Below are 12,028 nucleotides of genomic sequence, written 5' to 3' on the forward strand. Positions count from 1 at the left end.
GCCCCAATCCTTAAAATGTCAAATAAGGCCCATCATGATTGATGCCCTATTACTCCTCTCTTACCCCTCTGCCCCTGGCTCACTCTGCTCCAGGCTCACTGGCTTCCTGACTGTTCCTAGAAGATACCAAGTACCCTCCTGCCATGGTGATATTGGACTTGCTCTTCCCTTTTCCAGGAACACCCCAAACTCCAACCCCACCCCATATCTGTGTGGCTCATTTCCCACCTCCTTCACCTTATCAACAAGGAGTTCCCTCACCACCCTATTTAGAACAACAAATACCATGCCCTCCAGGTTCCTCTTCCCTATTTTATTTTTCTTCAAAGACCTTATTACTCCTCAACATTAAATAAGTAAATAAACAGACATGTTTGTTCATTCACTTACTGCCCATGTTCCCCATTTAGAATGTAAGTTCCATTAGAGCAAGGTTATATTTTTTAGTCTATTTTGCATATGGCTGAACTTCTAGTGCCCAGAATAGTTTCTGGCATATAATAGTCACATAAATGGTCAGAATAACATACACCTGTTGATGAATGAATAAACAAACAAAGAAACAATTGGACCATAGTTGATTCACAGCCAAGCACCACCTGTGCTGAAGGCAGAAGACACATGGAGAGCTTTAGAAAATGCCCACATCTGCCTGGCCAGCTCCTGGGTACCCAAGTTGCTCTGGAAATTCTCCTGAGTGCAACGTGATGGCAGTTAGACTTGAGGGTCTTGGGTCACTCTTGTCTTCACCCCAGGGGACACAGCATTGCTCCATGAAAAGCATAAGCTTTAGTACCCAGAGACTGGTGTTAAAGCCCACGAACTGTTTGGATGATTCTGGACAAGTTACTTAACCACGTTGAGTCTTGGTTTCCTTATCTGTAAAGTAAAAACAATATCAGTTATTTTTCATAACAGATGCAACAAAGATTAAATGAGCTAACATATGGAAACAATGATCTGTAAATTATAAAGGGGTAAATAAAAATAAGGGTTGTAATTATATAAGGAAACAACCTTGATTTGAGCCTACTTAGTAATTAAAGCAGAGTAACATATCCAATGTAATTGATGGGTACCTGATTAGTCATATAAATGGCCGAAATGACTGGTTGGTTATTGCTGTGAGACTTAACTGGCCTAAAAGGGGAGGGAACTGGGCAATTTTTTAGTACCCACAAGTGGTGGGTACTCTACATTCATTATTTCATTTTATCCTAATAAAAATTCATGGGAGGTAAGTATTACAGAAGTCACATTAAAGTGATAAGTGAGGTTCAGAGAGTTTAAGTAACTTGCCAAAACTCCCTTGGTCAGGTAGCTAGGAATTACAAGGCCATTTCCAAATCACCAAGTCATGCTCTTGGACTTTAAAAATTAAAACTCCCTACCAGTGATTTTTAAATGTGTTAAAGACAGGTTGTCCATATAAAATGTAGATGAAAGGGATATCACAGAAGAATATGAAATATTTCATTAAAATTCATAGAAAATGAGAAAAGCCTGATACAAAAGGATACATACTCTTTGATTCCATTGAGATGAAATTCTAGAACAGACAAAAGCTGTGCTGATAAGATCAAAATAGTGATTACCTCATGTGTGTTGGGTGTGGGGGGCAGGGATTGATTGGGAAGGGGCTATGGAAACTTAATAGGGAGATAGAAATCTCTTATGCCTTGATAATGGGTTATATGGTGTATATATTTGTCAAAACTCATCAAACTGTATACTTAAGACCTGTGCATTTCACTGGACATAAATTGTTGTCTTAGTGTGTTCTGGCTGCTTTAAGACTGGCAGCTTATAAACTACTGAAATTTATTTCTCACAGTTCTGAAGGCTGGAAGTCCACAGTGCTAGCATAGTCGAGTTCTAATGAAGGTCCACTTATGGGCGGCAGACTTCTGGTTATGTCCTTACATGGTGGAAGGGGCAAGGGAGCTCTCTCTGGGGTCTCTTTTATAAGGGAATTAATCTCATTCATAAGGGCTCTATGAATTTGAGGGGGGATACAAAACCAGTCAGACCATAGCAATTGCATTTTTAAGGTTTAAAGTCATAGAAAATTAATTTTTTTAGGCTTGGAACCCGAGTGAAAGGTAAAGGCACTGTTTTAAGGACTTTTATTAAACCTCAGGAAAATCCAATGATGTAGTTTGGAAATCAAACTCATCTCCAAGATGAAGCTGAAACAATATAGAGTAATTTTTATGGTGCACAGTCAGCAGGGGTGGAGCTAGGATTCAAACCCTAGTGGGATGTAATTAACCCCCCACTACAGCTGTCTCTGAAGATGGCTTGTCGTGACAACAATGAAGCTGGAAAAGGGAAGTTTGGGTTCATTTTTTCCAAATATATACCAAGTCTTTAGCCTCAGCATCATGTGGATAAAGAGAATACATGAATACTTAGTAGCCAGTCCAGACCTTATTCAAAGAGGTGCTTTAGTAGGAAATTACAAGGAAAAATGATAATCTGTGAACCATAGGGATAGAAATGATTAGATTTTGTCTCTTATACTACAGTACATCTTATTTCTGTTTCTTCATATTTCACCTTACTTAAAATTTTAAAAAACATTTAATCTTATCTTCATAGGAATAAATAAAGTAAGCATATGGCTTTGAGTTGTAACAAAGAATGAACATTATATTGAATAGCCACCATAACCAAGATTAAAGTCATTTCAAATGAACCCCATTTAAAACTAATGTGGAAGCTTTAGCCACATTGTATCACGTGGTCTATTTTCAATACACCTCCCTATGTACAATAGCTTTGATTTAACGTGGTAGAAGAGGCAAGGATAAAAATATCTCAGAATATATAGGAGCCATATGGAACATTATTTCCCTAAAGTCCCTTCCTTTAATGACTGAATTCACTACATCTTCCTTAGAAAGGCAAAATGGTAGGTAATTTAAATTCAAACAACCATGCAGGACATAGCCAACTTAGCAGGTCACAAAAAAGAATTCAGAGGAAGCAGGGAAGATATTAACCACCATAACGAAACAACGGAAAATAAATAATAGAATCTCGCTTACCACACAGGTCTCTAACTCTAGGGAATAAAACTTCCTTGATAGTTTTCTCAAGTGAGACATTAAACAGAAAGGCCTCTGAAGAGAAAAGCATTTATTTGGGTGAAAGAAACATAAATAAAATAGTTACATGATATAAATAATGGTAATACTAAAGAATATAACTGGTGCATGCAAGCAAAAACTTTTGCAGAGGAGTTCAGGTCTGTTACAGGAGGCCTTAAAACAGTGCTGTCCACTAGAACTTTCTGTGGTGGTAGAAATGTTCTTTATCTGTTCTGTCCAATGTGGTAGCTGCAAGCCACGTGTGGCTAGTTGAGCACTTAAAATGTGGCTAGTGTAACTGAGGAACTGAAGTTTTAATTTTATTTAAGTTTAATTAATTTAACTTTAAATAACCAAATGTGGCTAATGGTCATTGTATTGGACAGTATAGCCTTAGAATGGTTTCAAAGAAATAGACAAACATTTGAGACTGACCTTATCTTCAAAGAAACCCCTGATGACTCTGTCATTTCCCAAACTGACTTTTGAACGTTAATCAGTCTGTATGGTTTAAAGAGTTCAATTTGTTGTAGACACCTGCTGTTCCCAGGGGTGAAACTTATAGCCATGTTTGATGAAGGTTAGCCCCATAGTAATGAAATGGATTGTGACATTCAGAAACACTCTCACTCCTCACCTTGGCCCATGAGATTCCCAGAGTATGGCCTTACACAGAGTTGATGTAGTCCTTTATTTGATTCTTAGATTCTAAACCAAGAAAATAAAAAGGTCTCCGATGGGTTTCTTGGGAAGAAAATAAAATTGGTCTGACAGCCTGGCCTCTCTTCAGCAAAAGCTTGTTGCTGTTGTTAATAGATTTCTTCCATGTGGCCAGCTCTGCCACATGCTATAATGCTATAGCATTATAATCCTCTAACTTTCTATCCTCTACCAAATAAATTTAGTCCTTGGTGGAAACCACCCGTGGAGTCTATGTGGTGAAATTCACTTCAACTAACCAAAGCATTAAGCTTTTGTTATGAAGAAGAAAACAAATTTAGCTAAAGATGGAATGCAGATTTCATTTAATCAACTGGTAATAACTGCCTGGAGCAGTTATTAATAATAAATTAATAATATCCCTAATCTTATATATAGAAAACCCTTAAGACTTCACCAAGAAACTATTAGAACGAATAAATGAATCTAGTAAAGTTACAGGATACAAAATCAACATACAGAAGACAGTTCCATTTCTATACACTAACAAAGAACTATCTGAAAGAGAAATAAGGAAAATCACATTTCCAAGAGCATCTAACAATAAAATACTTAAGAATAAATTTAACCAAGGAGGTGAAAACTCTGTACTCTTAAAGTTATAACACACTGATGAAAGAATTGATGAAGAGGCAAGTAAATGGAAAAATACCCTATGCCCATACATCAGAATAATAATATTATTAAATATTATTATTAATAAAATGTCCACACTACCCAAAGACATCTATAGATTCAATGCAATTCCTATCAAAATTCCAATGGCATTTTTCACAGAAATAGATACAGCAATCCTAAAAGTTGTGTGGAACCACAAAAGTCCCCCAATAGCCAAAACAATCATGAGAAAGAAGAACACAGCTGAAGGCATTACACTTTCTGTTTCAAACTATATTACAAAACTATGGTAATAAAAACAGTAAGGTAGTGGCATAAAAACAGGCACCCAGACCACTCGAACAGAATCAAGAGTCTAGAAGTAAACCCACACATATACCATCAACTAATATTTGACAAGCCAAGAATATTCAATGGGGAAATTATATTCATATGGAGAAGAATGAATTTGGATTTGTATCTTACACAACTCAGAAAAACTAATTCAAAATTGATTAAAAACTTACATTAAGACCTGAAACCATAAAACTCCTGGAAGAAAACATAAGAAAAGCCTCCTTGGCATTGGCCCTGGCAATGATTTTTTGTATATGACACATAAACCACAAGCAACAAAAGCAATAAACAACAAGTGGGACTACATCAAACTATAAAAAGCTTCTGCACAGCAAAGGAAACAATCAACAAATTGAAAGGGCAACCTACAGAATGGGAGAAAATATTTGTAAGCCACATATCTGAGAAAGGGTTAATATCCTAATTATATGAAGAACACATACAATTCAATACCAATGAGACAAATAATCTGATTTTAAAATGGACAAAGACTTGAATAGACATTTTTCCAAACAAGACACACTAACGGCTAGCAGGTGTATAAAAATGTACTCAACATCACTAATCACAGGGAAATGTAATCAAAACCACAAAGAGATATCACCTCACAAATGTTAGATTGGTTATCATCAAAAAGCCAAGAGATAACAAGTGCTGTTGAGAATGAGGAGAAATCACTGTGCACTGCTTGTAAGGATGTAAACTGGTACAGTTACTACAAAAAAAGTATGAAGTTTCCTCAAAAAATTAAAAATATAACTACTGTATGATCCAGAAATCCGACTTCTGGGTATATATTGGAAGGAAAAGAAATCACTGTCTTGAAGGGATATCTTCAATCCTATGTTCATTGCAGCATTAATTATAGCCAAGAAATGGAAACTACCTAAGTGTCTGTCAATGGATAGATAGATGCATAAAGAAAATGTTCTGTGTGTACATATATATGCAATGGAATATTATTCAGTCATAAAAGAAGGAAATCCTGATGTTTGCTGTAACGTGAATAACATTTGAGAGCATTATGCTAAATAAAATAAGCCTAACAGAGAAAAACAAAAACGGTATGATCCACCTATATGTGGAATCTAAAAACGCTGAACTCATAGAAAAAGTAGATTGATGGTTGCCGGGAGCTGGGGGTGGGGGAGATGGGGGTATATTGGTCAAAGGGTGTAAACTTTCAGTTACATGGTAAATAAGTTCTGGGGGGTTAATGTACAGCATGGTGATTACAGTTAACAATATTGTATACTTGAAAAAAAAATAATGTCATGAGGTGCCTTGAAGCGCACTTAGGTTTAGTGGAAAATCATGCTGTAATCATTTAGTAATATTTTCCATGGGCTCACAAATGGGGACTTGTGGCTTCTGAGCTGTCTATCTGCAACCCCTATGTGAGACAATGTTGTGATACACAGTTGAGGAAAACATAATCTAAACACATTTGCCACTAAATATCCAACAAGAGAGCATTATAGATATAACAGAGAGCACAGAGATAATAGAGATCAATTGCAACGGGAACAATTGTGGCTGGTATCATGGAAGAGGTGGCATTTGAGCTGGATTTTGAAAGATGCGTGGATTGTGGAGTGATAATGTGGAGGTATTACTGGCAATAACAGACACAGGGATGCACAGCATGTCAGAGGAAGGGCAGATGTGTGACAAAGGTAGAAAGAGGTGCACTGAAAGATACTGCTGAAAAGACAACATGGAGCCAAATCTAGAAAGGCTTTGGATGTCATGCTACAGAACTTGTTTTTTTTTTTTTAAATAAGCTTATTTATTTATTTATTTATTTATGGCTGTGTTGGGTCTTTATTGCTGTGCATGGGCTTCCTCTAGTTGCAGTGAGTGGGGACTACTCTTCATTGCGGTGTGCGGGCTTCTCATTATGGTAGCTTCTCTTGTTGTGGAGCACGGGCTCTAGGCGTGCAGACTTTAGTAGTTGCAGCACGCAGGCTCAGTAGTTGTGGCTCACAGGCTCTAGAGTGCAGACTCAGTAGTTGTGGAGCACGGGCTTAGTTGCTCCGCGGCATGTGGGATCTCCCCGGCCCAGGGCTTGAACCTATGTCCCTGCATTAGCAGGTGGATTCTTATCCACTGTTCCACCAGGGAAGTCCCAGAACTTGTTTTGTAGTGATAGGTAGCCAGCAAAAAATTTTGAGCAAAGCTGTAGCATGGTCAGATCTGTATTTAAGAAGACAAGTTAGACTGCCATGAGCAGGACGGGTAGGTGAAACGAGATGTCAAAGGTAGCCGGACATTCTATTAATTTACTGGTAATATATGCTTCAGAAATTGAGTTGAGAGGGCTTCTTATAACCATGACTGCTGGTTGCCACCCCAACGACCATTTTCTCTTCTTTATTAGTTTATAAAATCTTACTGTTGTTCAGGCAGGAAAATGCACAAAGAAGTTGGGTCTTTCACCTTACTTCAGGAATTGAATCAGTGTTGGTCCACAAAATTCATTGCCTTTTGCTAGAGATTTTTTTCAATAGGCACAGAAAAGGCATTCAACAAAATTCAGTGTATGTGCACGATAACTTTTGGAGGTGATGGATATGTTTATTACCTTGATTGTGGTTTCACAGGTGTATGCATATGTTCAAATTCATCAAATTTTATACATTAAACATGTGGTTTTTTGTATACCAACTATATTTCAGTAAAGTTGTTTAGAAAAACTCTTGTCAAAGCAGGAATAGAAATGAGTTTCCCCCATCCAATAAAAGCTGTCAACAAAAATGTGTAACTAATGTTTTCCCTAATACTGAAATACTGGGGCTTCCCTGGTGGCGCAGTGGTTGAGAGTCTGCCTGCCGGTGCAGGGGACACGGGTTCGAGCCCTGGTCTGGGAGGATCCCACATGCCGCGGAGCGACTAGGCCCGTGAGCCACAACTGCTGAGCCTGCGTGTCTGGAGCCTGTGCTCCGCAACGGGAGAGGCCGCGATAGTGAGAGGCCCGCGCACCGTGATGAAGAGTGGCCCCCGCTCGCCACAACTAGAGAAAAAAACCCTCGCACAGAAATGAAGACCCAACACAGCCAAATAAATAAATAAATAAATAAAATAAATTTAAAAAACTTGCTATCACTACACATTTAAAAAAAAAAAAAAAAAAAAAAAAAAAAAAAAAAAAAAAAAAAAAAAAAATACTGAAATACTGAACACTTCCATCCCAAGATTGGGAGCAAGGCAAAGATGTCTGCTCTCGCAACTTGTACTAAACATTGTCCTTAACGTCTTAGTCGTGGTTTAAAGCAAGAAAATAAGTAAAAAAGCATGAAGTTTAGAAGGAAGAAGTAAAACTGTCATTACTCACAGTCAACAGACTATATGTAAGAAATGTTTTAAATACTCTACTAAAAAACTAGTAGAACTAATAAATGAATTAACAAAGTCACAGAAAGAAAACAAGATCAATATATAAAAATCAATTGTATTTCTATATTTTAGAAATAAACATTTGGAAGATAGTCTTAAAAATACCATTTAGGCACTATCGGGGAGAGAGGAGAAGATGGCGGAAGAGTAAGACGTGGAGACCACCTTCCTCCCCACAGATATATCAGAAATACATCTACATGTGGAACTGCTCCTATAGAACACCTACTGAATGCTGGCAGAAGACGTCAGACCTCCCAAAAGGCAAGAAACTCCCCTCGTACCTGGATAGGGCAAAAGAAAAAAGAAATAATAGAGACAAAAGAATAGGGATGGAACCTGCACCACTGGGAGGGAGCTGTGAAGGAGGAAAGGTTTCCACACACTAGGAAGCCCCATTGAGGGCGGAGACTGCGGGTGGCAGAGGGGGGAGCTTCGGAGCCACAGAGGACAGCACAGCCACAGGGGTGCGGAGGGCAAAGCGGAGAGATTCCTGCACAGAGGATCGGTGCCGACCAGCACTCACCAGCCAGAGAGGCTTGTCTGCTCATCCGCCGGGGTGGGCGGGGGCTGGGAGCTGAGGCTCGGGCTTCGGTCAGATTGCAGGCAGAGGACTGGGGTTGGCGGGGTGAACACAGCCTGAAGGGGTTAGTGCACCACAGCTAGCCGGGAGGGAGTCCGGGAAAAGGTCTGGAGCTGCCAAACAGGCAAGAGACTTTTTCTTGCCTCTTTGTTTCATAGTGTGAGAGGAGAGGGGATTCAGAGCGCTGCTTAAACGAGCTCCAGAGATGGGCGCGAGCCGCGGCTATCAGCACTGACCCCAGAGACGGGCATGAGATGCTAAGGCTGCTGCTGCCACCACCAAGAAGCCTAGGTGCGAGCACAGGTCACTCTCCACACCGCCCCTCCCGGGAGCCTGTGCAACCCGCCACCGCCAGGGTCCCGTGATCCAGGGACAACTTCCCCAGTAGAACGCACGGCACACCTCAGGCTGTGGCAACGTCAGACTGGCCTCTGCCGCCGCCGCAGGCTCACCCAGCATACGTACGCCTCCGTCCCCCCGGCCTGAGGGAGCCAGAACCCCCGAATCAGCTGCTCCTTTAACCCCGCCCTGTCTGAGCAAAGAAAAGACGTCGCCAGGCGACCTACACGCAGAGGTGGATCCAAATCCAAAGCTGAAACCCGAGTTGTGCGAACAAAGAAGAGAAAGGGAAATTTCTCCCAGCAACCTCAGAAGGAGCGGATTAAAGCTCCACACACAACTTGATGTACCTGCATCTGTGGAATAACTGAATAGACAACGAATCATCCCATATTGAGGAGGTGGACTTTGGGAGCAAGATATATTATTTTTTCCCCTTTTCTTCTTTTTGTGAGTGTGTATGTGTATGCTTCTGGGTGAGACTTTGTCTGTATAGCTTTGCTATCACCATTTGTGCTAGGGTTCAGTTAGTCCGTTTTTGTTTGTTGTTTTTTGGGTTTTTTTTAACTTAAAAATTTTTTTTTCTTAATAATTATTTTTTATTTTAATAACTTTATTTTATTTTATTTTATCTTACTTTATTTTGTTTTATCCTCTTTCTTTCTTTCTTTCTTTCTATTTTTTCTCCCTTTTATTCTGAGCTGTGTGGATGAAAGGCTCTTGGTGCTCCAGCCAGGTATCATGGCTGTGCCTCTTAGGTGGGAGACACAACTTCAGGACACTGGTCCACAAGAGACTTCCCAGCTACACATAATACCAAATGGTGAAAATCTCCCAGAGATCTCCATCTCAACACCAAGACCCAGCTTCACTCAACGACCAGCAAGCTACAGTGCTGGACACCCTATGCAAAACAACTACCAAGACAGGAACACAGCCCCATCCTTCAGCAGAGAGGCTGCCTAAAATCATAATAAGGCCATAGACACCCCAAAACACACCACAAGACGTGGACCTGCCCACCAGAAAGACAAGATCCAGCCTCATCCACCAGAACACAGGCACAAGTCCCCTCCACCAGAAAGCCTACACAACCCACTGAACCAACCTTAGCCACTGGGGACAGACACCAAAAACAACGGGAACTAGAACCTGCAGCCTGCAAAAAGGAGACCCCAAACACAATAAGATAAGCAAAATGAGAAGACAGAAAAACACACAGCAGATGAAGGAGCAAGGTAAAAACACACCAGACCTAACAAATGAAGAGGAAATAGGCAGACTACCTGAAAAAGAATTCAGAATAATGATAGTAAGGATGATCCAAAATCTTGGAAATAGAATAGACAAAATGCAAGAAACATTTAACAAGGACATAGAAGAACTAAAGAGGAACCGAGCAACGATGAAAAACAAAATAAATGAAAGTTAAAATACTCTAGATGGGATCAATAGCAGAATAACTGAGGCAGAAGAACAGATAAGTGACCTGGAAGATAAAATGGTGGAAATAACTACTGCAGAGCAGGATAAAGAGAAAAGAATGAAAAGAACTGAGGACAGTCTCAGAGACTTCTGGGACAACAATAAACGCACCAACATTCGAATTATAGGGGTCCCAGAAGAAGGAGAAAAAAAGAAAGGGACTGAGAAAATATTTGAAGAGATTATCGTTGAAAACTTCCCTAATAAGGGAAAGGAAATAGTTAATTAAGTCCAGGAAGCACAGAGAGTCCCATACAGGATAAATCCAAGGAGAAACACACCAAGACACATATTAATCAAACTATCAAAAATTAAATATAAAGAAAACATATTAAAAGCAGCAAGGAAAAAACAACAAATAACACACAAGGGAATCCCCATAAGGTTAACAGCTGATCTTTCAGCAGAAACTCTGCAAGCCAGAAGGGAGTGGCAGGACATACTTAAAGTGATGAAGGAGAAAAACCTACAACCAAGATTACTCTACCCAGCAAGGATCTCATTCAGATTTGATGGAGAAATTAAAACCTTTACAGACAAGCAAAAGCTGAGAGAGTTCAGCACCACCAAACCAGCTTTACAACTAATGCTAAAGGAACTTCTCTAGGCAAGAAGCACAAGAGAAGGAAAAGACCTACAATAACAAACCCAAAACATTTAAGAAAATGAGAATAGGAACATACATATTGATAATTAACTTAAATGTAAATGGATTAAGTGCTCCCACCAAAAGACAGAGACTGGCTGAATGGATACAAAAACAAGACCCATATATATGCTGTCTACAAGAGACCCACTTCAGACCTAGGGACACATACAGACTGAAAGTGAGGGGATGGAAAAATATATTCCATGAAAATGGAAATCAAAAGAAAGCTGGAGTAGCAATTCTCATATCAGACAAAATAGACTTTAAAATAAAGACTATTACAAGAGACAAAGAAGGACACTATATAATGATCAACAGATCGATCCAAGAAGAAGATATAAGAATTGTAAATATTTATGCACCCAACATAGGAGCACCTCAATACATAAGGCAAATACTAACAGCCATAAAAGGGGAAATCGACAGCAACACAATCATAGTAGGGGATTTTTAACATCCCACTTTCACCAATGGACAGATCATCCAAAACGAAAATAAATACGGAAACACAAGCTATAAATGATACATTAAAAAAGATGGACTTAATTGATATTTATAGGACATTCCACCCAAAAATAACAGAATACAAATTTTTCTCAAGTGCTCACGGAACATTCTCCAGGATAGATCATATGTTGGGTCACAAATCAAGCCTTGGTAAATTTAACAAAATTGAAATCGTATCAAGTATCTTTTCTGACCACAACGCTATGAGATTAGATATCAATTACAGGAAAAGATCTGTAAAAAATACAAACACATGGAGGCTAAACAATACACGACTTAATAACAAAGTGACCACTGAAGAAA

At 39.3% G+C, this 12,028-nt stretch overlaps 1 long non-coding RNA gene across 1 annotated transcript in view; it reads right to left on the minus strand.

The window, feature by feature from the left end:
• Window positions 1-290: 290 nt before the first annotated feature.
• The window catches only part of LOC132365236 (uncharacterized), a 120,488-nt gene continuing 108,750 nt past the window's right edge, over window positions 291-12,028 (minus strand). The window contains exon 4 of the long non-coding RNA XR_009503061.1: window positions 291-879. This is a non-coding gene — a long non-coding RNA (uncharacterized LOC132365236). The remainder of the gene's footprint in view (window positions 880-12,028) is intronic.

Source organism: Balaenoptera ricei, chromosome 4, assembly GCF_028023285.1.
Source record: "Balaenoptera ricei isolate mBalRic1 chromosome 4, mBalRic1.hap2, whole genome shotgun sequence".
Taxonomy (NCBI): domain Eukaryota; kingdom Metazoa; phylum Chordata; class Mammalia; order Artiodactyla; family Balaenopteridae; genus Balaenoptera; species Balaenoptera ricei.